This window comes from Ornithorhynchus anatinus, chromosome 5 (assembly GCF_004115215.2).
Source record: "Ornithorhynchus anatinus isolate Pmale09 chromosome 5, mOrnAna1.pri.v4, whole genome shotgun sequence".
Lineage (NCBI taxonomy): Eukaryota > Metazoa > Chordata > Mammalia > Monotremata > Ornithorhynchidae > Ornithorhynchus > Ornithorhynchus anatinus.
The window spans coordinates 69,376,692-69,402,391 of NC_041732.1; the positions used below are offsets into that span (position 1 = coordinate 69,376,692).

The 25,700-nt window shown below is 48.8% G+C and overlaps 1 pseudogene; it reads left to right on the plus strand.

Annotated features, from left to right (window-relative positions):
• Positions 1-736: 736 nt before the first annotated feature.
• LOC103166807 lies at positions 737-25,375 on the plus strand (annotated as a pseudogene).
• Positions 25,376-25,700: the final 325 nt, after the last annotated feature.

The window sequence follows — 25,700 nt, forward strand, 5'->3', positions numbered from 1 at the left end:
TTCAGGGTGATCAGAGCCCCTGCGCAGGACTCCTCAGACACTGCTCAGACATCTGAGGGTCCCCAAGCACCGCTATTTCCTCATCGGTGACCCAACGACTGATATCCTGAGCCTGCTACTTCATCCCATTTTATCTAGAAGAAAACAGCACAGTAGTACTGTGGCACTTACCTTGCCTCTGAGGAGCGTACACTCTTCCCCCTCATAGCCGTGCATCCTGCTGCTCCCATTTCCATATCCCTAGGCTTAAGGGCCTGAAAGTCTGCCCTCAACACACACCTGGAGGTCAAAGTTCCCCCCACTCAGCACCTTCAGGATGCAGCAGAACACCAAGAGAAAGCCGAGGAACGTTTTCATGTTTCTTTTAGCCTGCTGCATGACTTTCTTTGAATCCACCTGATTTCTTTCTGTCTTACCTCCTGCGGCCCTCTCGTTTTATCGCCTTGGGCGAGCAGAGAAACTCTATGCAATGCTATTCTCCTGTTCAGGCAGGGGTGACAGTGGCAGAATTCATTATATGTACTATTGGTTGCTAATACCTCAACTTGTGTCTTATCTACAATCCCAAGTGCAAGAAAAGCAACCTGAGAAGGCCCTGCAGGGTCCAGAGACCAAAGGAGTGATAAGGTGGGCCATAAAATCTTGGCTGGCCACAATTGGCCATAACAAAAGAGCGGACTGGCTGCCCTTCATTAGTGGGAATGCTTGGCTAAGATGCCACTAGGATCTGAGCTGCATGACAACAGGAAGAATGGAGAAGCCGCATGTGGAAAACTCCATGCCCCATTCCCCAAGGAAGGCGGTAAATGAGGTGTGGGTTTCTAGTTTGGGGTGGTACAAGTCCTACAGCTGTGTGCAGCTACTAACTGGGGAATCTGCTGGGAGAGGTGTTGCGAACTGGACCCTCCATCTCTTATAGGAGGAGTCTCTGTGGGGCAGGCTGGGGAGGGGCTTCTGGCAAGTGAGAGCCTGACTGACCTAGAAAATCTGACAGCAAATCCCCGGCCAACCTGCTGGACCTTGACTTCTGTCATGGCCCACTTCCTGCTGTGGACCACTTCCTGCGTAGGCTCATACCATCCTGAGGCTGTGTGGAGCAGACAACTTCTTTACCACAGCTGTGGGCATGGGCCCAATCAGAGCTCAGGGTGTCTGGCCCAGGGACTGGGATCTCCAGATATCCCAATGGGCCAGTCTGGTGGGGGAGGAGGATTTGTCTGGGGAAGGGCCTGCTTTCCTTCAACCTGTGGTTGGAAATGGGCTGCCCCTGCAGTCCTGGAGCAGCTCCCAGAGACTGGAGCAGCCTGGACCAATAACAGATTTCTGTAACCCGGATGGCATGGAACCATTTATGGGTGAGCAAATTGGAGCCCAGGAATTGGAGCCCTCAGCTACTTACAGGCTTAGTTGTCTCATCCCCACAAGGGAGCAGGAACTAGAGGTGATGATGACCCTGTCTTTGTGGAGGAGAGCGGCCAAGCCTTAGCCCTGAGATGTCACAACTGAGAATCTTTGTGGAGGAATTGATTATAGTGATGGTGGTTTGCATGGCACCACTCAGACTCTCTTGTCCCTGTCAGGCAAGTTCTTGCTGGGGTTTGCAGGGCAACAAGCCAATAAGCGTGTGGGGTGCAGAACATTGTGAAAAGCATGCAGAGGTTTTCATGAGCAGGACCCAGATATGGCTGAAGTGACTGTGGCCAAATGGTGATGCTGGGCAGGAGAACAGTGACCCAGCAGGGGGTTCAATCAATCAATCAATGGCAATCGTTGAGTGCTTATTATGGGCAGAGCACTGTAGTAAGTTCTTGGGAGAACACGAAACAATAGGTACAATAGGTAGATACGTTCATTTCCCACAAGGGGTTTATAGTCTAGAACAGAAGATAAACATTAAAGTAAGTTACACATAGAAATGGCAGGGTGAAAGAACATGTACCTAAGTGCTGTAGGTCTGGAGATATAGTGAATATCAAAGTGCTTAATAATTACAGACTCAAGGGCATAGGTGATACAGAGAGGAGGCCAAATAGGATGGGAAAATGAGTTAGGGAAGGCTTCTTGGAGGGGTTGTGATTTTAGGAAGGTTTGAAGTGCAAAGAATGCTTGTCTGTTGGATTTAAATTGGGAGGGAGTTCCAGGCCAGAAGGAAGACTTGGGCAAAGGGTCAGCGGTGAGAGAGACATGATTGAAGTACATTGAGTAGGTTGCGATAGAGGATCCAAGTGTGCAGGCTGGGGTATAGTAGCAAGAGTAGCAAGGTAAGGCTGGGAGGCTAGAGCTGATTGAAGGCCTTAAAGCTGTTGATAAGGAAGATTGGCCACATAAGCCGACCAGTTTTCAGGATTCTGGCTGAGCTGTTCACCTCGTGGACTTTTCCAGGTGGTTCTTAGGTCAGAAACCTTCACCCCTGCTGGAAAAAAGCTCCAACGGACATTCCCCTACTGAACAAGCTGGAAGCAGTGTGGTCTAGTGGTGAAAGCACGGGCCTCAGAGTCAGAGGAATCCCAGATCTGTCGTTTGCTTGCTGTATGACCTTGGGCAAGTTGCTTAATTTGTCAATGCCTCCATTTCTTCATCTGTACATTGGAGATTGAATAACTATTCTCCCCTTGAGACTGTGACATTCAAGAGTGCCATGTTGGACATGGACTTTGTTCAACTGGATGATCTTGTATTTACCCCAGTTCTTAGTACAGTGCTTGGCACCCAGAAAGCAATAAATAAGTGCCACAATTATTATTAAAATCCAGATCTTCTGATTCCCTTGGATGAACACTGTGCTCTCCAGGGACCAAGACTGAATCCAGGGATTCAGAGATTAGTAGAATGGGTTGATCCAACTCTCCCTCTGGGCAACCTCAGATCAGTGGCCCTGGGTACTGTCTGGTGCTGAGGGAGAGAAGAAGAAGATGTGAGAATACTTGGACTGTGAGCGGCTGATCCCATCTGTTACAAATGGGCACTGATGTGGTGGTTAAATGTAGTTTTCCTAGAGCCCGGCTTAACCCAATGAAATGTGCTCTCTTCTCTGAAGAGGCTGACACTGACACTTGCCTTGGCAACGCTGTTACCTATATTTGGGTTGGCTTTCCAGTACAGCTACAGCATCTCTGTGTTCAACACCCTGCACAACGTGGGCTTCTGGACCAGGCAAGATGGTAAGAGAGATGGCCTTGGCTGCCGACGGGAGGTGGGTGGGGTGGGGAGGTGGGAGGTCCACACCTGGTCACACGTGATATTGAGGTAAAGGGAGCCTCCAAGCAAGACGGCTGGTGACCTGCAGTTGTCAGGTACAGCTTCAAAACTGACCAACGGAGTTCTCTTAGACCAAATGGTTGCATTCTTGCAGAGCTCCATGCTAACGTAAACTCATGCTGTAGTGTCCCCTATGTCTGGTGCTGCAGCTTGCACACAACCGTTTGGTCCAGTGTATTCATTCATTCATTTAATTGCATTTATTAAGTGCTTACTGTGTGCAGAGCACTGTACTAAAAGTTTAGAAGAGTACAATATAACAATAAACAGACACATTCCCTGCCCACAGTGAGCTTACAGTCTAGACAAGCAGCATGGCCTAGCGGCAAGAGCACAGGCTTGGGAGTCAGAGGTCGTGGGTTCTAATCCCAGCTCTACCACTTGTCTGCTGTGTGACCTCGGGCAAGTCACTTAACTTCTCTGTGCCTCAGTTACCTCATCTGTAAAATGGAGATTGAGTCCGTGAGCCCCATGTGGGACAGGGATTTGTCCAACTTGATTATGTTGTATCTACCCTAGAGCTTAGAATAATGTTTGGTACATAGTAAGTGCTTAAAAACCAGATGGGGGAAGCAGGCATTAATATAAATAAATTACAGATATGTACATAAGTGCAGTGGGACTGGGAGAGGAGATTAGTAAAGGGATCAAGTTAGGACAACACAGAAGGGAGAGGGAGAAGAGGTAAAGAATGCTTAGTCAAGGAAGGTCTCTTGGACATGTGCCTTCAATAATGCTTTGAACTGGGGGAGAGTATTTGTCTGTCGGATATGAGGAGGGAGGGTGTTCCAGACTAGAGGCAGGACATTGGCAAGAGGTCAGAGATGAGGTAAATGAGACAGAGATATAGTGAGAAGTTTAACACTAGAAAAGTGAAGGGTGAAGGCTGGGTTGTGGTAGAAGAGTAGTGAGGTGACGTAGGAGGAGGCAAGGTGATCAAATGCTTTTAAAGCCAATGGTGAGGAGTTTTTATTCACTGGGCTGCATCCAAATGTGTGTTGCTGGAGGAACGTTCTCAAATCTGCCATTGTGTTCTAGCCAAAGCATGTGGTGAAAACACACAGTCTAGGAGAACTGAGTATATCTCACATGCGGCAGCCACTGCATGGTGTTCCCACTGAAGACCAGAAGCATGGGACTGGAAGTCAGAGAGACCTGGGTTCTAATTCCACCTCTGCCACTTGTCTGTTGTTTGACCTTAGGTAAGTCACTTCACTTCTTTGTGACTCAGTTACCCCCAACACAAAAATGGGGATTAAGACCGTGGGTCCCATGTGGGACAGGGACTATTTCCAACCTGATTACCTTGTTTCTACCCAGAGCTTAGTACAGTGCCTGGCACATAGTAAGCACTTAACAAATACCATAAAAAAGACGTGATTCTGGTTCTGGATGGTGTTGGTTAAAACAGGCCGAGGTAAAGAGTGGAAAGATTTCAGAGACAGTTCCTCAGGAGTTCATTAATGGGATCAGTAACTGGGCTTGGGGGTGGGGAGTTTATACTCAGTTCTCCTCTAGTTCTGTGGGCGTGTTCTTTGTAAAATCTGTGTTAAAGAAAACCCATGCTGTAGTATTCATTTTGATGCCATGCGCCTACTAAGTGCTTAGTACAGTGTTCTGCACACAATAAGCACTCAATAAATATGATTGAATGAATGAATGAATGAATATGCACAAGCTGCGTCTTCCAGCACCAAGTCATGCTATAGCCGAACAGGCTTGAGTTGTTGGACAACTCTGTTAGCAAAGCAGAGTGAAAACCCATGCCATGGCAGAATTGGAAGGGTCAGGACCCTGGGGATGGACCCTGGTGGCAGGAGCAGGATTGGGGTCACCCGGCCCTCAGTTCCTAGACATGGCCCTAGGGCCCAGAAAGTAAATGATCAGGGCCCTTTGGCAAGGGCTCGGGCACTTGCCATCAATGTCTGAGCAGTGCTCACCCCAAATCGCCAGGGGCCAGACAGACGCATGACAGCATTTCCATGGACATGGTATGCAAGTGTGCAAGAGATTTTCTCTCGGGGATGCAGAGACCAAGTCACTGAAAGCAGTGTTGCCTTCATACTGAAAGACAGTGCTACTGTGTCTTCTCCGGAAGAACTCCTCAGTATGTGTGTGTCTGTGGGTATGTATGCATGACAGTGTGTGTGTGTGTTTTCTAGATGATTAAAGCCTTTTACAACCAGACCTATCTTGAGAAGCACAAAGACGTTCCTGGACAAAAGCTCCCTCCTTCTCCTCTGGTCTATCACCATATCCATATTTTCTTTTGGCGGCTTGCTAGGATCCCTGCTGGTTGACCCTCTGGTGGATAAATGTGGCAGGTAACTCCAATCTTCTACCCAATTTGTCTACCTCACGGGCCCCTGCAAGCTTCTGCTTGGCCTGCAGGACTTCCAGCCACCTAAGAAAAGTGGGATGAGAAAGACACGGGTGAGACGCCTAACACCCAATTCCGCCAGTTCAATTCCTCCTCTGGATTGCTGCTACTGCTACTTCTGCTTCTGTCCCTCCTGCTGCTTCTGGTGATTCTGCCTTTGCAGCTATGGTTCTCTGGCGTTTTCAGGGTCCTGGATTGGCACTGCTGCTCAGAGTTGTCCAAAATGTGATAGATAAAGATTATACTAACTCTGCTACAGATATAGGCAAGGTCCTGTAATGCCAAGAGCCTTTGTACTTTTCAGGCAAAGGATGGAGACATCCCTTATGACTTTCCAGGGTGTAGGGGTGAGGGGTTACTCAGCCCAATTCCCCTTTCCCTACAGCAAAAGAGCAGGCTGCCCCACAGCTGTTTGGGAAAGTACCCAAGTGGCTTCTGGAACTGTCCTACCCTCCATGGACATCTACTCTGTATTGATTGAGCCCTGTATCTTGATGCACCTTCGTTTCCAGAAGTGAGGCTGCTAGCAGAGTTAGTGCCTGCTCCTGACTGTGAATGCAGCATGCAAGACCACTGAATAATCAGTCCTCCCTAATAATAATCATCATAATAATATTTTAAGCACTTGCTACGGGGCAGGCACTGCAGTAGGAAACTTGGGAAATAGAAGATAATCAGGTTGGACACAGTCCCTGTCTCACATGTGGATCACAGTTTAAGGAAGAGGGAGAACCAGCATTGAATCCCCATTTATTCATTCATTCGTTGTCATATTTATTGAGCACTTACTGTGTGCAGAGCACTGAACTAAGTGCTTGGAATGTACAATTCGACAACAGATAGAGACGATCCCTGCCCAACTAAGGGCTCACAGTCTAAAAGGGGGAGACAGATAGCAAAACAAAACAAGTAGGTATCAATATCATCAAAATAGATAAATAGAATCATAGATATATACCTATAATTAATAAAATAGAGTAATAAATAATATATACAAATATACACAAGTGTTGTGGGGAGGGGAAAGGGGTAGAACAGAGGGAGAGGGTAGGGGGAATGGGGATGGGAGGAGGGGCAGAAGAAAAGGGAGGGCTCAGTCTGGGAAGGCCTCCTGGAGGAGATGAGCTCTGAGTAGGGCTTTGAAGAGGGGAAGAGAGTTAGTTTGGCAGATATGAAGAGGGAGGGCATTCCAGGTCAGAGGTAGGATGTGGGCCAGGGGTCGACGGCGGCACAGGCAAGAACGAGGCACCAAGAGGAGGTTAGCGGCAGAGGAGTGGAGTGTATGGGGTAGGCTGTAGAAGGAGAGAAGGGAGGTGAGGTAGGAGGGGGCAAGTTGATGGAGAACTTTGAAGCCAAGAGTGAGGAGTTTTTGCTTCATGCAAAGCTTGATAGGCAACCACTGGAGGTTTTTGAAGAGGGGAGTGACATGCCTAGAGTGTTTCTGTAGAAAGATAATCGGGGCAGCAGAGTGAAGTATAGACTGAAGCAGGGAGAGACAGGAGGATGGGAGATCAGAGAGGAGGCTGATGCAATAATCCAGTAAGGATATTATGAGAGAGTCGGGATTTTATATATCAGGAAACTGAGGCACAGAGAAGTTAAGTGACTTTCCCAGCATCACACAGCAAGCAAGTGGCAAAGCCATGATTACAACCCCTGAATCCCAGTCCCATGCTCTTTCTCCTGGACCAGACCCCCTTGGGGGTAAAAACCACAGTAGTCAGAGCCTCTCGGGACTGGCAAAATGCTTTCATGAAACAGGCTCCCCATGAGTCACTGGTTCCCACCCTGCTGCATCCTCATCATCATCATCACTATCATTGCCATCATCACCAACATCGCAATCACAACACCCGCTCCTGTGGACTCTGCCCTCCTCCCCTGAGCCGTTTATCTCTGCTCCAGGAAGAGTGATGCCACCAGCAGATTAGAGGGGCAGTCCAGGGTAAGGTCCCATTCAGGGGAAGACTGGGCAAGGATTCAAAAGTCAAAGTTGCCAGTAAAGAAATCATCCCCAGTGTGGGAGGTGAACCCTGGGTCTGAGGAAGCTGCTGCTGCCGGGAGGAGAGTTTAGGAGGGAGGGCAGTTCAAAGGGAAGGGACAGGAGGGCCTGCTGTGAAAAGGCCCTTCAGAGGCTGGCTATTATCTGTGGAAAGGGGCGAAGGGCTTCTGGGGCCCGAAATACCGGAGAGAGAACAGAAGTCCAGCTCAGGGCTGTGGTAGGAGGAGGTTTCCAGGTAAATGAGGAGAAAGGTGTTGTCTGGTCCATCCCTGAGCTAGCCGGTCTGCAGGGAGTGTAGGCTACCAAGATCATTATCTAATCTGTAAACACATTATGGGCAGGGAGTGTCTCTGCTAATTCTGTTGTACTGTACTCTCCCAAGTGCTTAGAACAATGTGCTCTGAAGATAGTAGGCACTCAGTAAATACCATTGATTGATTGACTGATCCAGCCTGAAGGTGGTTGGTGGCTCCTTTTCACCGAGGCCACTTTCTGAAGTGTGCTTTTTTGTTTTTCTGTTGTTTTAATGGAATTTGTTAAGCATTTACTATATTTCAAACACCGTTTTAAGCACTTGGGTAGATACAAGGGAATTAGGTTGGACACAGTCCCTATCCCGCAAGGGGCTCATAGTCTAAGTAGGAAGGAAGAACAACAGAATTGAGGCACAGAGAAGTTAAGTGATTTGCCCAAGGCCAAACAGCAAGCATATGGTAGAACCAGGATTGGAACCCAGGAACTCTGATTCCTAGACCTATACTCTATTTACTAGGCCATGATGCTTTTCAAGAACTGTTATTCAGTTAGACACAAGGCAGCCCCACCCTGGGTCTTCCCTGCAAGATCAGGTCCCACCTGGGCACAGCGACCCCTCAGTGCAGTCAGCAAACACAGCTCAGAGCCACCCAGTGCCGTGACAACTCCAGCCCTGTGCCCTGTGCTCAGGGCAGGCCTCAGCCCCTCAGAGCATCAGGACCTCTCCCTCAGTCACCCTTTAATCTCTCTGCAGAAAGGGCACCCTGCTGATCAGCAACATCTTCACCATCGTCCCTGTCATCCTGATGGGAACCAGCAAAGTGGCCAAGTAGTATGAGATGATCAACTTTGCCCAGGTCATTGTGGGAATCTGTGCAGGTCAGTGGCTCCCCCCAAGCATGGACAAAGGCTGGAGTTGGGCTGTCTTGGAAGGTCGGGGGAGCTGTAAATGATTCTTGTACTCTTGTCAAATGTAACTATTCATTCATTCATTCATTCAATAGTATTTATTGAGCGCTTACTATGTGCAGAGCACTGTACTAAGCGCTTGGGATGAACAAGTCGGCAACAGATAGAGACAGTCCCTGCCGTTTGACGGGCTTACAGTCTAATCGGGGGAGACGGACAGACAAGAACAATGGCACTAAACAGCGTCAAGGGGAAGAACATCTCGTAAAAACAATGGCAACTAAATAGAATCAAGGCGATGTACAATTCATTAACAAAATAAATAGGGTAACGAAAATATATACAGTTGAGCGGACAAGTACAGTGCTGTGGGGATGGGAAGGGAGAGGTGGAGGAGCAGAGGGAAAAGGGGAAAATGAGGCTTTAGCTGCGGAGACGTAAAGGGGGGATGGCAGAGGGAGTAGAGGGGGAAGAGGAGCTCAGTCTGGGAATGCCTCTTGGAGGAGGTGATTTTTAAGTAAGGTTTTGAAGAGGGAAAGAGAATCAGTTTGGCGGAGGTGAGGAGGGAGGGCGTTCCAGGACCGTGGCAGGACGTGACCCAGGGGTCGACAGTGGGATAGGCGAGACCGAGGGACGGCGAGGAGGTGGGCGGCAGAGGAGCAGAGCGTGCGGGGTGGGTGGTAGAAAGAGAGAAGGGAGGAGAGGTAGGAAGGGGCAAGGTGATGGAGAGCCTTGAAGCCTAGAGTGAGGAGTTTTTGTTTGGAGCGGAGGTCGATAGGCAACCACTGGAGTTGTTTAAGAAGGGGAGTGACATGCCCAGATCGTTTCTGCAGGAAGATGAGCCGGGCAGCGGAGTGAAGAATAGACCGGAGCGGGGCGAGAGAGGAGGAAGGGAGGTCAGAGAGAAGGCTGACACAGTAGTCTAGCCGGGATATAACGAGAGCCCGTAATAGTAAGGTAGCCATTTGGGTGGAGAGGAAAGGGCGGATCTTGGCGATATTGTAGAGGTGAAACCGGCAGGTCTTGGTAACGGATAGGATGTGTGGGGTGAACGAGAGGGACGAGTCAAGGATTACACCGAGATTGCGGGCCTGCGGGACGGGAAGGATGGTCGTGCCATCCACGGTGATGGAGAAGTCTGGGAGCGGACCGGGTTTGGGAGGGAAGATGAGGAGCTCAGTCTTGCTCATGTTGAGTTTTAGGTGGCGGGCCGACATCCAGGTGGAGACGTCCCGGAGGCAGGAGGAGATGCGAGCCTGAAGGGAGGGGGAGAGGACAGGGGCGGAGATGTAGATCTGCGGCTGCTAGCTAGCTCTGCTGGATCCTAATCCTCCTCAACTACTCAGACAATTTTGATGCCATGGACCACCCCCTTCTGGAAATGCCACAGTACTGGGTTTTACTGACACACTTCTCTCCTGGCTCTCCTCTCATCTCTCTGACTGCTCGTTTTCAGCCTTCACTTCCCATCCTTTAATTGTGGGTATTAGGCTCAGTTTGGAGTTCCCTTCACACCCTCTGCCAGAGTTCATCCACTCTCATGACTTTAATTACCACCTCTTTTCAGATGACTTCCAAATCTCCCTCGCAAGCCCTGCCATCTCACCTCCACTAATTTCATGCCATTTCCTCTTGCCTACAGAACACAGATATCCTGCTGGCACCTAAAGCCCAACATGTCCAAAACTGTACCCTTCATCTTCTCTCCCAAATCCTCTGCACCCCCTTCCTTTCCCAACAAAGTCTCCGTCCATCTCTGAAGCCCGAAACCATAACCTTCTATTGGATTCCACCCTCTTGTTCAACTCCCACATTTATTCTGTGGCTCAGTTCTGTCAGGTTTTCCTCTACACCATTTCCAGGATTCTCCTTTTCTTCTCTATCCAAATGGCCACAGGTCCAGGTGCTTGCCATATCCCAGCTGGACTACTGCATCAGCCTCTTTACAGGTCACCCTGTGCCCAGTCTCTCCACTCTCCAGTCCATTCCTCACTTCACTGCCTGAAGTATTTTCCCTCCAAAGCCTTCAGTGATTACCCTTTCCTTCTAAACTGTAAGCTTCTTTTGGGCAGGGAATGTGCCTACCAATTCTGATATATTATACTTTCCGAAGACCTTAGTACAGTGTTCTGCACACAGTAAGCACTCAATAAATATAACAGTAGTTATCAAATCGTTCAATCAGGGGTATTGATTGATCACTTACTGTGTGGAGAGCACTGTACTAAGCTCTTGAGAGAGTACAATATAGCAGAGTTGGTAGACACGTTCCCTGCCCAGATTGCTACAGATTATCCTCATCCTACTTTGGTAAAGCCAAGGGGCTTAACCCAAACTGTCCTCTGGTCAGTGTCCTGGGAAAGGCCTCAGAGGGCACGGTGGGTTTGGAGCACTATCCGGGGAAGGTTGAGCTAGCATCATTTGGAAGCCCGGGTGGAGGTCCCAGCTCCAGGGCAGAGCCCAGGGATCTGATTTACGGCTCTCCTCAGGACTGATGATTCCCTTCCTCTTTGGATTTTGTCCTCCCTGGCAGATGTGGCCGATAGTCCTCTACCGATGTATCTGGGAGAGCAGGACCCGAAAAATCTCAGGGCCTTGCTGGGAACAATGACCGAGGTCGTTGTCATCACCGGAATCTTCCTAGCCCAGATTTTCAGCCTTGAGGCAGTATTGGGGATTGCAGCAGGTAAGAGAGAGGGTTGTGGGGTGGAGGGAGGACTTCTCTGGGGCTGAACGGCAATGACCAGCATTGCTCAGAAAAATGTTTGGAACACTACTCGAGGCATTCATGCTCTGGACGGGGCTGTGCCCCAGCTTCATGGGAGCATTGTGGAGCTGGGCATGCCCTATTCACCCAGGATGGAACCAGAGAGGAAGCAGAATGGCCTGATGGATAGAGCACAGGCCTGAAAGTCAGCCAGACCTGGGTTCTAATCCTAGCTCTGCCACTTGTCTGCTGTGTGACCTTGGGCAAGTCATTTAACTTCTCTGTGGCTCAGTTATCTCATCTGTAAAATGGAGATTAAGACTGTGAGCCACATGTGGGACAGGGACTGTGTCCAACCTGTCCTCTCCCGGTACTTAGAACAGTGCTTGGCACATAGTAAGCGCTGAATAAAATATCATCATTACTATTATTATTACTAGGGGTATCTGGCAGGGGTTGGGGGAGAGGGACTGCTGACATTTTTCCCAGAAGTGGGCAGGGGAGGGAAAGGAGGCCATGCCAGCTCACCCAGTTCTATAGCATGAGGGTTGTGTTTTCACCAAACCCACCATCAAGGAAAACTCAGGCTAGAGAACCTTAATCCATTCCCATCCTCCTGAAGTGGCAGGCCAAGCCCAAACATGCTGTTCCCTAACTCCTGAATAACAATAATAATGATAATATATTTGTGGAATCATAATTGAGATCTTTGCTGAGAGTTTACTATTTGCCAAGCACTGTGCTCCATGGTCACACAACAGTCAAGTGATGGAGCCAGGATGAGAACCCATGTCTCTGGATTCCCAGTTCTGTGCTCTCTCTCCATTAGGCCACACTGGCTCTCAACAGCTTTCTAGCCAACCGAGGTTTGAATGGCATTCTGGCCAAAATTCATATTAAACTAGAACTGAGTGGATTGACTTTGTAATGAAAGAGCACCCAGGGTTGCTGGGTCAAGCACCAAGGCAGGCTTGACTTTGAATCGTGGTGAGGCATCGTGAAGCAATATCATTGTCATGATTCCCAAGGCTGGCGGTGTCACCACACTCAGTCAACCAGAGCCAGTTGGCATGAAAATGCAGCCCACCAGGGTCTCCTATACAGCTGTTGGAGGTTTATATTATTATTACTGTGGTATTTTGTAAACACTTATTATGTGTCAAGCACTGTTCCACGTACTGGGGTAGATACACTATCTGATATGTTGTTAACAAATCGATCAATCAGTGGTATTTATTGAGCACTTAAGGTGTGGGCACTTTTTTGAGGTGCGGGCAGAGCATTGTACTACATGCTTGGGATGGAAGAAGTTTGTTTGGGTTTTTTTAGTGTTATTTGTTTAGCACTTACTATGTTCCAGGGAGTGTACTTAGCCCTGGAGTGGACACAAACCAATCAGGTTGAACACAGTCTATGTCCCACCTACAGCTTAAAGTCTTAATCTTCATTTTAGAGATGAGGAAACTGAGGCACAGAGAAGTAGAGTGACTTGCCCAAGGTCACATGGCAGACAAGTGGTGGAGCCAGAATTAGAACACAGGTCTTTCTGACTCCCAGTTTCATGCCCTATCCACTAGGCAACTCTGCTTCTCAGCTTCTCAGTAGAGTTGATGTTGTTGATGATGATGATAATAATGGTATTTGTTAAGCACTTTCTATATGTCAAGCATCATTCTAAGCACTGTGGTAGATACAAGCTAATCAGGTTTGACACAGTCCCTGTCCTACAGGGGACTCACAGTCTTAAAACCCATTTTACAGATGAGGTCACTGAAGCTCAGAGGAATTAAGTGACTTGCCCAAGGTCACAGAGCAGACAAGTGGTAGGGCTGGGATTAGAACCTAGGTCCTTCTGACTTCCCAGCTAGTGCTCCATTCACCAGGCCACACTGCTTCTCGATAGCACCTGCTCACAAGGGGCTTAAATTCTTCAATTTAGGTTTCCTCCAGTTAAGTTGCTGAGCACCAGTCTCATTCTGAATTTCCATGCGGTTGGTTCTCTACAGTGGAGTAGCAGATCCCGGAAGGGCTCAGGTTCTGTACAGAACCCTGGCTCTTCCTTTTGCTCACTGTCTCTTTGAAGGGCTTTCCTGAAGGCCCAGTTCTCTGGAGTCTAAACTCTCTAGAGTCTAAACTTATCGTGGGCAGGGAATGTGTCTGTTACACAGTTACTCTGTACTCTCCCAACCGCTTAATACAGAAAGTGCTCAATAAATATGATTGACTGACTGACTGTAGGCAATCAATGGAATTTACTGAGCACTCACTGTGGGATGAGCACTAATCTGACCACTTTGGGGAGTGCAAGTAGAGTCTGAGAAGCTGTCTAGCCTAGTGGAAAGAACAAAGACCTGGGAAACAGAGGAACTAGGTTCTAATCCCGGATCTGCCACTTGTCTACCGTGTGACCTTGGGCAAGTCACTTCACTTCTCGATGCCTCAGTTCCCTCATCTGCAAAATGTGGGTTCAATACCCGTACTCCCTATAATTTAAACTGTGAGCCCCATGTGAGACCTGATTTTCTTGTATCTACCCCAGCGCTTAATACAGTGCTTGGCACATAGTAAGTGCTTAACAAATACCATAATTATTATTATTCTTCAAAAGAGTTAGAAGTCATGATCCCTGCCCTTTGAAGGCTTTGCAGTCCAGAACCCATTGGAGGATCCTGAAGCCAGTGGGTTGGCAATTTGTCCAGAACTTCTGGTTCCAAAGACAGGAAAGGGAATATGCAGGATGGATTTGGCAGTTTCCACAAATCCTTGGGCTCTTGAAACTGGCAAGTTTTAGTCATTGTAACTTTCTAAGTACAGTGTTCCAGAGACAACCTAGAGAACAAGGTGTTTTGTTGCTAGTGATCACAGGCCTCCCAGCAGGGCTGCAGCTACTCTTCCTGCCCTTCTTCCCCCAGAGCCCCAGGTTCATGTTGATCTAGAAGGGAGCGGAAGAAAGAGCCTGACAAGGTACCATTGCCCTGGGGGGGTGGGGGAAGAGGGCTGATTCATCCACAGGATGGGCTGCTGTAGGGGAGGTACCCAGAGTCCACCATCCCACAGTCTTCCCAGCATCCTTTGGGGTCACTGACTTGGGAGGACCCCTGGCTGAGAGACTCTGGGTCTGGCAGATGTTGGGTCACCCTGGTGTGGCCTGACTTGTGTTCTCAGCCTCTGGCTCTTCCTCTCCTGCAGATTTACGGAAACTGAGAGGCTGGGATGATGTGGAGAACAAAGTGGAAGAGATGCACCTGGAAGAATAAGAAGAGAAGGCCGAAGGACATCTGTACATCCTCAACCTCTTCACCTTCTGGTCCCTGCAGTGGTAGCTCATCTCCATCATTGTCTTGATGGCCAGCCAGTAGCTGTCAGGGGTTAACGCAGTGAGTGTGGGGTTGTCCTGGTGCGGGGTGGGTGAGGGGTGGGGCCTTCCTGCATTTGGTCTTGGGAGCGCCACAGGAATCTTCTCAAGAGAACTAGAGACCACCCTGGGGCAGCCACAACAGAGCCATTGGTTCTTAAAGTCTTCAAACTGGTGCTGTGGGTCCTTGGAGTTTTACTGTGTCAGTCACCTCTCCTAATGCTGCTGGAATCTCATTGCAGATCAACTACTACGCAGGCACGATTTATACTAGGCCGGGTGTGGATCCCTCTCACAGTCAGTACGTGACTGTGGGTACTAGCATCATCAATATAATTATGACGGTTTTCTCAGTTTGTTCCTCTCCTATCTGGGAACAATTTCCTGCCTGGATTCTCCTCAGCCCTTTTCCTCTCCCAGTGGCCCACCAGGGCCATGGAGTTGGTTCCAAGACAACAGAGCAAACCTCTTCTCCCCTAATCTGCCCCCAGGCCACTGAAAATAGGGAATCTGATTTTGCCCCAGCCACTGATTTGCCCTCACCTAGCTCTGGAGGGCAGAGAGAGGAGCAGAGAACTCTAGTTCCTGGCTCTCTGAACCCCATCCTACCTCTACGGACCTCAGAAATCTTTTAGGCAATGCCACAGAGAGGAAGGTGCCATGCTAGAGATGGGCAACGGAGACTGAAATTTCAGGTCTTTCAGGTTCATCTTCCCTAGGGTGGCGGTGGCAGCGGAGGAACTGGGTCTGTGCTCAGCTCTGGGGAGGGCCGACATCTTACAGAATGAAGGACTCTGGGTGCCATCTGGACAACTCCAGGGCAGATAAATCAATCAATCAATCAATCCATAGTACTAAAAGAGAACAGACTGTGTGCACAGCACTGGGCTAAATGATTGGGAGTGTCCAGTAGAGTAAAGTAGACCTAGTTCTTGAGCAGGAAATTCAAGAATGAGGAACTCTGAGGTCCTCAGAGGGTGGTGTAGCCTTTGGCATGCCTGTGGCATGCCCACCAGTGCCCACTCAGGCTGTCACACTGGGGATTCCCAGGGGACCTTATAATTGCCACGACAGGCTTGATGCCTCTTGGATGAGCAGCACATCTGAATGGACAGCCTTTTGGGTTGTTACTACTATTTATTATTTTTATTATTATTATCACCAAAACCATATTTGTTAAGCACTTACTATGTGCCAAGCATTGTACTCAGTACCTGGGTAGGATTAAGACTCTGAGCCTAATGTGGGACAGGAACTATGTCTAATTATCTTGTATCTACCCTGATGCTTAGTGCATTGCCTGGCACATAGTAAGCACTTAACAAATATCACAGTTACTATTATTACAAGATAATTTGGTCAGTCACAATCCCTGTCCCACCTAAGGCTCACAGTCTAAGTAGGAGGAAGAGCAGATATTGAATTCCCATTCTTTAGATGAGGCAACCGAGGCACAGAAAAGTTAAGTGGGTGACTCGCCCAAAGTGATGCACCAGACAAGTAGCATAGCTGGGTTTTAGGACCCAGGTCCTTTGATTCCCAGGCACATACTCTTTCCACTAAGCCCCACCCACCAGGATGACCCTGTTAACTGGAAACGTGGATCCTCAGGAGACAGGGAAGAGCCCAGGGAAGTTGTGCTCTGGGTTAGAGTGATTAGACAGCCCAGGGGCAGGGCCCACTACCAAAATTCTGATTTAAGTGCACAGCATGCCAGGGTCTCCTGCCCTCGGCTCTTTCCAGGTTGGGCTTTGTTGAGTAGTAATAGGAGTAAAGATATTTATTGAAGGCCCTTTGGGTGCAATAATACACTGTTAAAGCTTGAGAAAGCACAGACTAATCAAGTGTCCATTTCCTGCCTGCAAGGAGCTTGCATTCTATATAATGCAGCCCAAATGTAGTGTTTTCTTCCCTTCTGCTTCCTCTCTTGCAGAGTGCCATCTGGATGGAGCTGTGGGGGTGGAGAACCCTGTTTCTGGCTGGCTACGGGATCAGTGACACGGCCTGTGCTGTTCTCACAGTGGCTCTCCTCTTCCAGTCTGAAGCATCCAGCTTTGTTCCTCTGGGCTGCAGGGCTGGGCTGGGGCAAGGCCGGGCCTTGGCAGGTCTGGGTCAGGCAGGACTGGGCTGGGGCAGGGCCAGGACCCAAGTGGAAGAAAGTCTAGCAGGGCCTTCCCTGACATCTATCACATGTGTCAGCTCCTTGGAACAGAGGCCCAGCCTGGGGCCACCTAGGGGACTCAGGACCTCAGGGTCAGATCAGGCTGGCTCTAAGCCTAACCCCAGCTGGATGAGCTTTGTGTGGTGGGCCTACCACACCTTCCCTCCCATCCCAGGGCCCCAGAGAGCTGCGGGCCTGAGGGTTCAGCACCTTTGGGCTTGGGAGTCAGAGGTCAAGGGTTCGACTCCTGGCTCTGCCACTTGTCAGCTATGTGACTGTGGGCAAGTCACTTATCTTCTCTGGGCCTCAGTTACCTCATCTGTAAAATAGGGATTAAAACTGTGAGCCCCACGTGGGACAATCTGATTACCCTGTATCCCCCCAGCGCTTAGAACAGTGATTTGCACATAGTAAGCGCTTAACAAATACCACCGTTATTATATTTGGAGTCCCATAACAGAAGTGATAACAGACTTAGGGTCAGTGGCCACCCAAAGCAGCACCTGACTTCTTCCTTTGAAGGGGACTTCCTGGGCCGTTTCTGGTGTGAAAGGACCACCAGCTCCATGTTGTGACCAGACTTGGGCCAAACCCACAACAATAGGAACTGGGATGGGGCTGAGCTGGGGTGGGGAGGGAGATCTGGAGCTGGACTGGGGCTGGGCTGGGCATGCTCCAATGGGAACCAATTTGAGGTTGGGTGGGGCTCCGTATTTCCAGCCATTTATACAAGGCCAGTTTGCCAAGCCCCAGCAGACACCCTGGGCTTTAAGGCAGTATTACAAACAGTTGACCAGTCCACAGAATGATTCTGGCCTGCCTTCCCCCACTCAGCTTCTCAGCATGAATCTTTCTTTGTCTTTAGTGAGCAAGTGAGCTGCTCCAGGCTTTTTAAGGTCGCAATATCAGCCCTCAGGCTCCAGTCCTGCCTCCTGTCCCTACTAGTCCCATCCTGCCCTGCCCTTGATGGGGCTTTGATTGCAGCCTCTGGCCTAGTGAGTACCACTTGAGCAGAGCAGGGCTGGCTCTGGGGTGTCTAAAGTATCCTAGGAATCATGGGAGAGTTTTTGTAAACTGGCTCAGGGTTGGGGGCAGCTGTCAAACAGTTTCTGGGGAAAATCTCATTGTGGGCTGGAAACGTATCTATCAACCCTGTTAAATGTTACTCTCCCAAGCACTTAGTACAGTTCTCTGCACTCAGTAAGTGCTCAATAAATACCACTGATTGATTAGTCTGAAAACCTTGTTCCCAATTGTAGAAAGCAGATGGGTTCTTTTTAGGACAAGCAGGATTCTTTCCCCCTTCCTGGTTCCCCATTGTCCTTTCCATACAGCATATCCATCATTCAATCAATCATATTTACTGAGTGCTTACTAAATACACAGAGCACTATACTATGCATTTGGAAGAGTATAATATAACAGAGTTGGTGGACACAATGAGCTTACAGTCTAGAGGGGAAGATAGACATTAATATAAAAAATACTCTACAGATATGTACATAAGTACTGTGGGGCTGAGGTGGGGGTGGTGAATAAAGGGTGCAGGTTGACAAGATTGACAGAAGGGAGAGGGAGTTGAAGAAATAAGGGTTTAGTAGGGGAAGTCTCTTGGAGGAGATGTGATTTTAATAAAGCTTTGAAGGTGGGGAGAGTGATGGTCTGTTGGATATGAAGGGGGAAATGGGGAGTTCCAGGCCAGAGACAGGACATGGGTGATGGGTCGGCAGTGAGATAGATGAGATCGTGGTACAATGAGTTAGGTTGGCATTAGAGGAGCTAAGTGAGTGTGCTGGGTAAGATAAGAGGGGACAAGGTGTATGAGTGTTTTAAAGCTAATGGTAAGAAGTTTCTCTGATGTGGAGGTGGTTGAGCAACTACTGGAGGTTCTTGATGAATGGAGAAACATGGGCTGAACCGTTTTGAAAAATGATCTGGAAAGCAGAGTGAAGAATGGACTGGAATGTGGAGAGAGAGGAAGTAGGGAGATCAGCAAGGAGGATGATGCAGTAATCAAAGTGGAATAGGGTAAGTGCTTGGATCAGCATGGTAGCAGTTTGGATGGAGAGAAAAAGGTGAATTTCAGTGATGTAGTGAAGGTAGAACAGATAGGATTTGGTGACAGATTGAAGAGGACTGAATGAGAAAGATGAGTCAAGGGTAATGCCAAGGGTAGGGACTTGTGAAGCAGGAGTATGGTGATGGTGTGTACAGTGAGGGAAAGTCACGGGGAGGACACAATTTGGGTGGAAAGATGAAGAGCTCTGTTTTGGACATGTTAAGTATGAAGTGTTGGTGGGACATCCAAGTAGAGTTATACTGAAGGCAGGAGGAAATATGAGACTGCGGAGAAGGAGAGTGATCCAAGAAATCATGAGTATAGAGATGGTAGGTGAAGCCATGAAAATGAATGAGTCCCTCAAGGGAATGGGCACAGATGTAGAGTAGAAGGGGACTCAGAATTAAACCTTGAGAACCCCCTAAAGTTAGCTGGTGGGAGACTGAGGAGAAATCTGTGAAGGAGACTGAGAATGAATAGACAGAGAAATAGGAGAACCAGAAGAGGACAGTGTCAGTAAAGGCAAGGTTAAATTATGTTTCCAAGAGAAGGGAATGGTTGACAGTGTCTAAGACAGCTGAGTAATCAAGGAGGTTTAGGATGAAGCGGAGGTCATTAGATTTGGCAAGAAAAAGATTACTGATGATCTCTAAGAGGGCAGTTTTTGTGTAGTGGAGAGAGCGAAGCCGGATCTGAGGCAGTGACTTGCATATAACTTGCATCCTAACCCAATTCTTCTAACAATAACAATCCTGTTATGGGCAGGGGTTGTCTCTCTTTATTGCTGTATTGTACTTTCCAAGTGCTTGGTACAGTGCCCTGCACACAGTAAGTGCTCAATAAATACAATGGGATGAATGAATGAATGAATACTTGTGCAGTTTGTTAAATACTTACTATCTGTAAAAGCATTATGCTAAGTGCCAAGGTAAATACAAGATAATCAGATCAGACTCAATCCCTTTCCCACATTGGGCCAACACTCTCAGGGGGAAGAAGAACAGGTATTTAATCCCCATTTTACATATGAGGAAACTTAGGCCCAGAGAAGTTGTGACTTACCCAAGTCATCCCGCAGGCTCATCCCGCAGGCAAGTGGTATAGATAGGGTTGGAATACAGGATTCCTGTCTCCCAGGTCCGTGTTCCTTTAACTAGGCCATACTGCTTCTGGAGACTGTGCTGCTTCGGGTTCTACCAATGAGAAGCAAGCAACCCCACCCTCCACACTCCACAGCTTCCCAGGCGGCTAGAGCTGCAGACATTGCCCCATTCCAGGGCCCCCATTCCAGCTTTGCCCTTCTCTCGGGACCTTTCCTTCTCCAAACCCTTTCCACCACTCTGACTCTCCCCACAGAGCATGGTCCTGGAGCTGAGTTACCTCGGTGTCATCTGTATCTTCTTCTACATCGCTGGACACTCTATTGGGCCCAGTAAGTGTCTCTGAAGAGGCGTTTTTCTTCTTTTTTATCTTCTTTTTTATGGTATTTGTTAAGAGCTTACTAGGTGCCAGGCACTGCATTAAGGACAGGGGTAGATACGAAGCAATCAAGTTCGACACAGTCCATGTCCCACATGGCACTCACAGTCTTAATCCCCAGTTTACAAATGAGATAACTGAGGCACAGGGAAGTTAACTGGCTTGCCCAAGGTGACACAGCAGACAAGTGGTGGAGCAGGATTAGAACCTAGGTCTCTGACTCCCAAGCCTGTGTTTTATCCACTAGTCCACACTACTACCCTGGGCAAGTCTTTCCACTACCACCTCACCCCAGCTCCCTGCAGTCCAGGCCCCATGTCCTCTATTTACTGCCATTGTTCTTGTCTGTCCGTCTCCCCCGATTAGACTGTAAGCCCATCAAACGGCAGGGACTGTCTCTATCTGTTGCCAACTTGTTCATCCCAAGCGCTTAGTACAGTGCTCTGCACATAGTAAGTGCTCAATAAATACTATTGAATGAATCCTCTCCCAGGGAAATCAGGAGCTGAAAAGCTCCCTTCTGGGGGACTAGGGAGGGATGGGGGGCTTCTTCAGGCTGCCTCCGGGGATGGGAATTGGGGGTCCAGTTGTCCCTGCTCAGGGGCCTCTGGGAGTTTGTGTGATAGATAACAGTACCGCTCTGGCAGGGCAGACCCAGGCACACTTTAAACACTCTGATTCTCAACTCAGCCCCAGCCCCACAGCACAACTGTCCATATCCTTTTACTCTGCCGCTCCTCCTATCTGACATCATCATAATAATAGTAATTACAGTATCTGTTAAGCTCTTACTATGTGTCATGCACAGTGCTCAACTTTGGGGTGGATACAAGCAAATGGAGTTGGACATTGTCCTTTTCCCAAGTGGGGCTCACACTCTCAATCCTCATTTTCCACGTGACATAACTGAGACCCAGAGAAGTGAAATGACTTGCCCAAGGTCACACAGCTGACAAGTGGAGGAGTAGAGATTAGGACCCCTGACCTTCTAACTCCTAGGCCCATGCTTTATCCACTGAGCCATGCTGCTTCTCTATTTATTTCGATGTCTGTCTCCCCTACTAGACTGCAAGCTAGATGAGGGCAGGGATTATGTCTACCAACTCTGTTGTACTGTGCTCTCCCAAGGGCTTAGAACAGTGTTCTGAACACAGTAAGTGCTCAATAAATACCACTGATGGATTGATTGGTTGAATCAGACACCCACAGGGTTGTCACCTGTGATACAGAAGTGAGCCTGATGTCATTGCCAGAATGGCCATTCACCCTATTTCTCACAGCTCGTTTTGGGCAGGGAATGTGTCTGTTTATTGATATATGGTACTCTTCCAAGTGCTTAGTACAGTGCTCTTCCCACGGTAAACACTCAGTAAATACGATTGTATGACTGAACACCAGATAGCTCTGGTTTCCACTGGTTTGTTATGTGGCCCCAGGCATCTTCATTTCCCATATTTTTATTTGAAGTGGCAGTCCTCCCTCCGCCTCTGCTTCTGCCATCAAGACCTGGGACTCGAAAATGGTCCCTGTGTTCCCATGGGCCTGGGAACAGAGGCTTTGAAATGGGGGAGGAAAGAGAGAGGCTGTCAGGAGCCCCCCTCCCCGCAACAGACTTCTAACTTCTGTAGATTTCCACAAAGAACCTTTCCATGGGCCCTTAAACTTTTTTTATCGTACTGGTTAAGCACTTACTATGTGTCAAGTGCTATTCTAAGCACTGGAGTAGATTCAAGATTATCAGATTGGACATGGTCTCTGTCCTACATGGGGCTCACAGTCTAAGTAGGAGAGAGAACAGGTTTTGAATCCCCATTTTACAGTTGAGGAAACTGAGGGACAGAAAACTGAAGAGGGTTTACCCCAGGTCATAGAGCAGGCAACTGCAAGAGTGGGATTAGAACTCAGGTCCTCTGACTTCTATGTGGGTGCTTTTTCCACAAAGTCATACTACTTCCCCTAAGTTGTCATTACATTATATAACCTGGACAACCAATGTAACATAACAAATGTCTGCTGTTTTCAGATCAGAAAGCGATGTCTCCAGTGTCATCAAAGACCATCCTGACCCTCTTCTGCCACTGCTTTTAGGAAAGGAGCCTCCCAATCAATCAGTGAATCAATGATAGGACCCAACGAGTCTTCTTCAACCAAAACAGAGACAATCAATGAATCAATCAATTCTATTTTTAATAGATTTTGTTAAGCACTTACTATGTGCCAGGCAGAAGGCTTAGTAGAAAGAGCACGGGCTTGGGAGTCAGAAAATGTGGGTTCTAATCCTGGCTCTGCCACTTGTCTGCTGGGTGACCTTGGGCAAGCCACTTAACTTCTCTGTGCCTCAGTTACCTCATCTGTAAAATGGGGATTAAGACTGAGAGTCCCACATGGGACAGTCTTGTTACCTTGTATCTATCCCAGTGCTTAGAACAGTGTTTGGCACATAGTAAGCACTTAAATACCATAATTATTATTATTATTATTACTAAATCCTGGGGAAGATACCAGGAAATCAGGTTCAACACAGTTCATGTCCCACATGGGGCTCAGAGTCTCAATCCCCATTTTACAAATGAGATAACTGAGGCACAGAGAAGTTAACTGACTTGTCCAAGGTCACAGTTCATGTCCCACATAGGACTCACAGTCTCAATCCCCATTTTACAAATGAGATAGCTGAGGCACAGAGAAGTTAACTTCTTCTCTGAGCAGCGTGCCTCAGTGGAAAGAGCACGGGCTTGGGAGTCAGAAGTCACAGGTTCTAATCCCGCTTATCAGCTGTGTCACTTTGGGCAAGTCACTTCACTTCTCTGGGCCTCAGTTACCTCATCTGTAAAATGGGGATGAAGACTGAGCCCCCAAATGGGACAATCTGATTACCTTGCGCTTAGAACAGTGCTTGGCACATAGTAAGCGCTTAACAAATGCCATTATTATTATTAACTGACATGTCCAAGGTCACACAGCAGACAAGCAACAGAGAGGGGATTAGAAGCCACATCCTTCTGACTCCCGTACCTGTGTTCTATCCACTACTTGTGTGCAGAGTTCTGTAATCATCTTTCCCATGAGCCTTATTCTTCCTCCTCCCCATTACTTCCCGACTTTCCCGGCTGTTCAGCTCCCTTTGTTTCCAGCGTCCAGTTTTTCCATCCTGCCTGCCTGGATCACTCTGGGGGCCAAAAAAAGGTGTGCGGCGGGGAGCCCGGCCACCCTGCCGCTCCTCGGAGTGGCCACTAGAGGGCAACACGGGCCCTAAGTACCGAAGCCGGCGGGGCTCAGCGGCGCCCTCTGGCGAAGACGAAAATGAATGCTGATTTCACACTCAAGGGAGGTGCTCGCCCCATCTTTCCCCCAGCTCCGGTTCCCTCCGGGCTCAGAACTGAAATCTTCCTGCAGTCCTCCCGGCCCGGACGCGTTCATGAGCAGGGTTCAGGGGAGGGAGACGGGAAGGTGCCCTGTCTCACCAACTTCGTGGTGGGTCTGGTGTTTCCCTTTGTCCAGGAGAGAGAAGGAGAGAAAGAGAGCGTTTGTTTTTGCAGGGGGAGTGGGGTGGGAAGCCTGCTCCAAAAAACCATCGAAACCCTAGCCCTCTCCAGCCCCAAGGCCCGGTGGTCTGAACGGTTTGACGGATGTTTGGCCGTCATTTTAGCAGGCGGTTTGATCTCCAGCTAGTCTGTCCCTGGCCTAGTACCTTTCAACTTTTTTATCTTGTAATAATAATAATAATATTGGTATTTGTTAAGTGCTTACTATATGCAGAGCACTGTTCTAAGCGCGGGGGTATACAAGGTAATCAGGTTGTCCCATATGAGACTGACAGTCTTAATCCCCATTTTACAGATGAGGGAACTGAGTCACAGAGAAGTTAAGTGACTTGCCCACAGTCACACAGCTAAGTGGCAGAGGCAAGATTCGAACCAATGACCTCTGACTCCCAAGCCCATGCACTTTCCACTGAGCCACGCTGGTGAAGACTTGTACTCTCCCAAACGCTTAGTACAGTGCCCTGCACATGGTAAGTGTTCAATTACTACCGCTGATTGATTGATTTGGGGCTGGCTGCTCTTACATCTGGTTTGTTTTATTTTTAGAGCCCAGCCCCACCTTCCCGTCTCCTGCCGCTGACCCCTGTCCACTTGGCTTTGCCAGGGCTCCTGCTGCCCAGTTCCATGGCTTGGATGTGGAGCCAGAGATTGTACAGACCCAGGAGGGTAGTATGACAACTCTGGATACAGCTTGGGAGTAGTGTGGGTATCTTTCCAGAAAAACATTTTGGGATCGGTGAAATCGCCACAAAATGGTATAGGTGGCGCCATCTGGTTACACTGATTGCCTGGGTAATACTGGTGAAGTCACATGTATGTCTCTTCCATTTTCCACTAGGACCATTAGTGGTCACCCTGTTGTTGCCCCGTGATCAACTGCTCAGGGTCCCTGAGGTCCCACAGCCTGTACAGGAGGCACCAGGAACCCCCACTCCCTACACCCGCATTCTTCTGATTCTGTCTCCACAGGAGGGCATTGGACCCTACAGTTTCATCATCTTCACTGGTGTTTGCCTCCTCACTGTCCTTTACATTCATGTGGTAATTCTTGAGACCAAGGGAAAAGCTTTTGTGGAGATTAACCAGATTTTCGCAGAGAGAAACAGGGTTGAGATCCCATGAAAGACAGAAGGAACAACAGATGTCAGACCATCTCCCCCACCTCTCCCATCCAGATAAACAGGCTTTTAGCCTGACAGGTTTGCAGACCGGGAACTGGCCGTGATGGAATCCCCCCTGCCCTCCCCCTTTCCTCTTCCTGTCATTTCCTGGATCAGGGATGTCCCCAGTAACTGGACAGTGGAGAGGGCCCAACTGTGGGAGGGGGATTGTGAGTGTGATGGGGGTGCGAGGGCTGCAGAGGTATTGGGAGGCTGCTGGGGGAAAAAGGCTTTGGAGAGTTAACAGGCCCAAAAGCCATTTTGGGTCATTTCAGTCCTAACTGGAAACTCAGGGACCTGGGTTGAGTGAAGCCGGGGGCTGTCGCCTCCATTATCCCCACAGAGTTGTCACCTCTGGGGCCCAATGCTACCAGGGGGCACTGTGCTTGCTCGGCCCCCAGAGGCTTTGGAAGCTGGTGTTCCTGAGTCT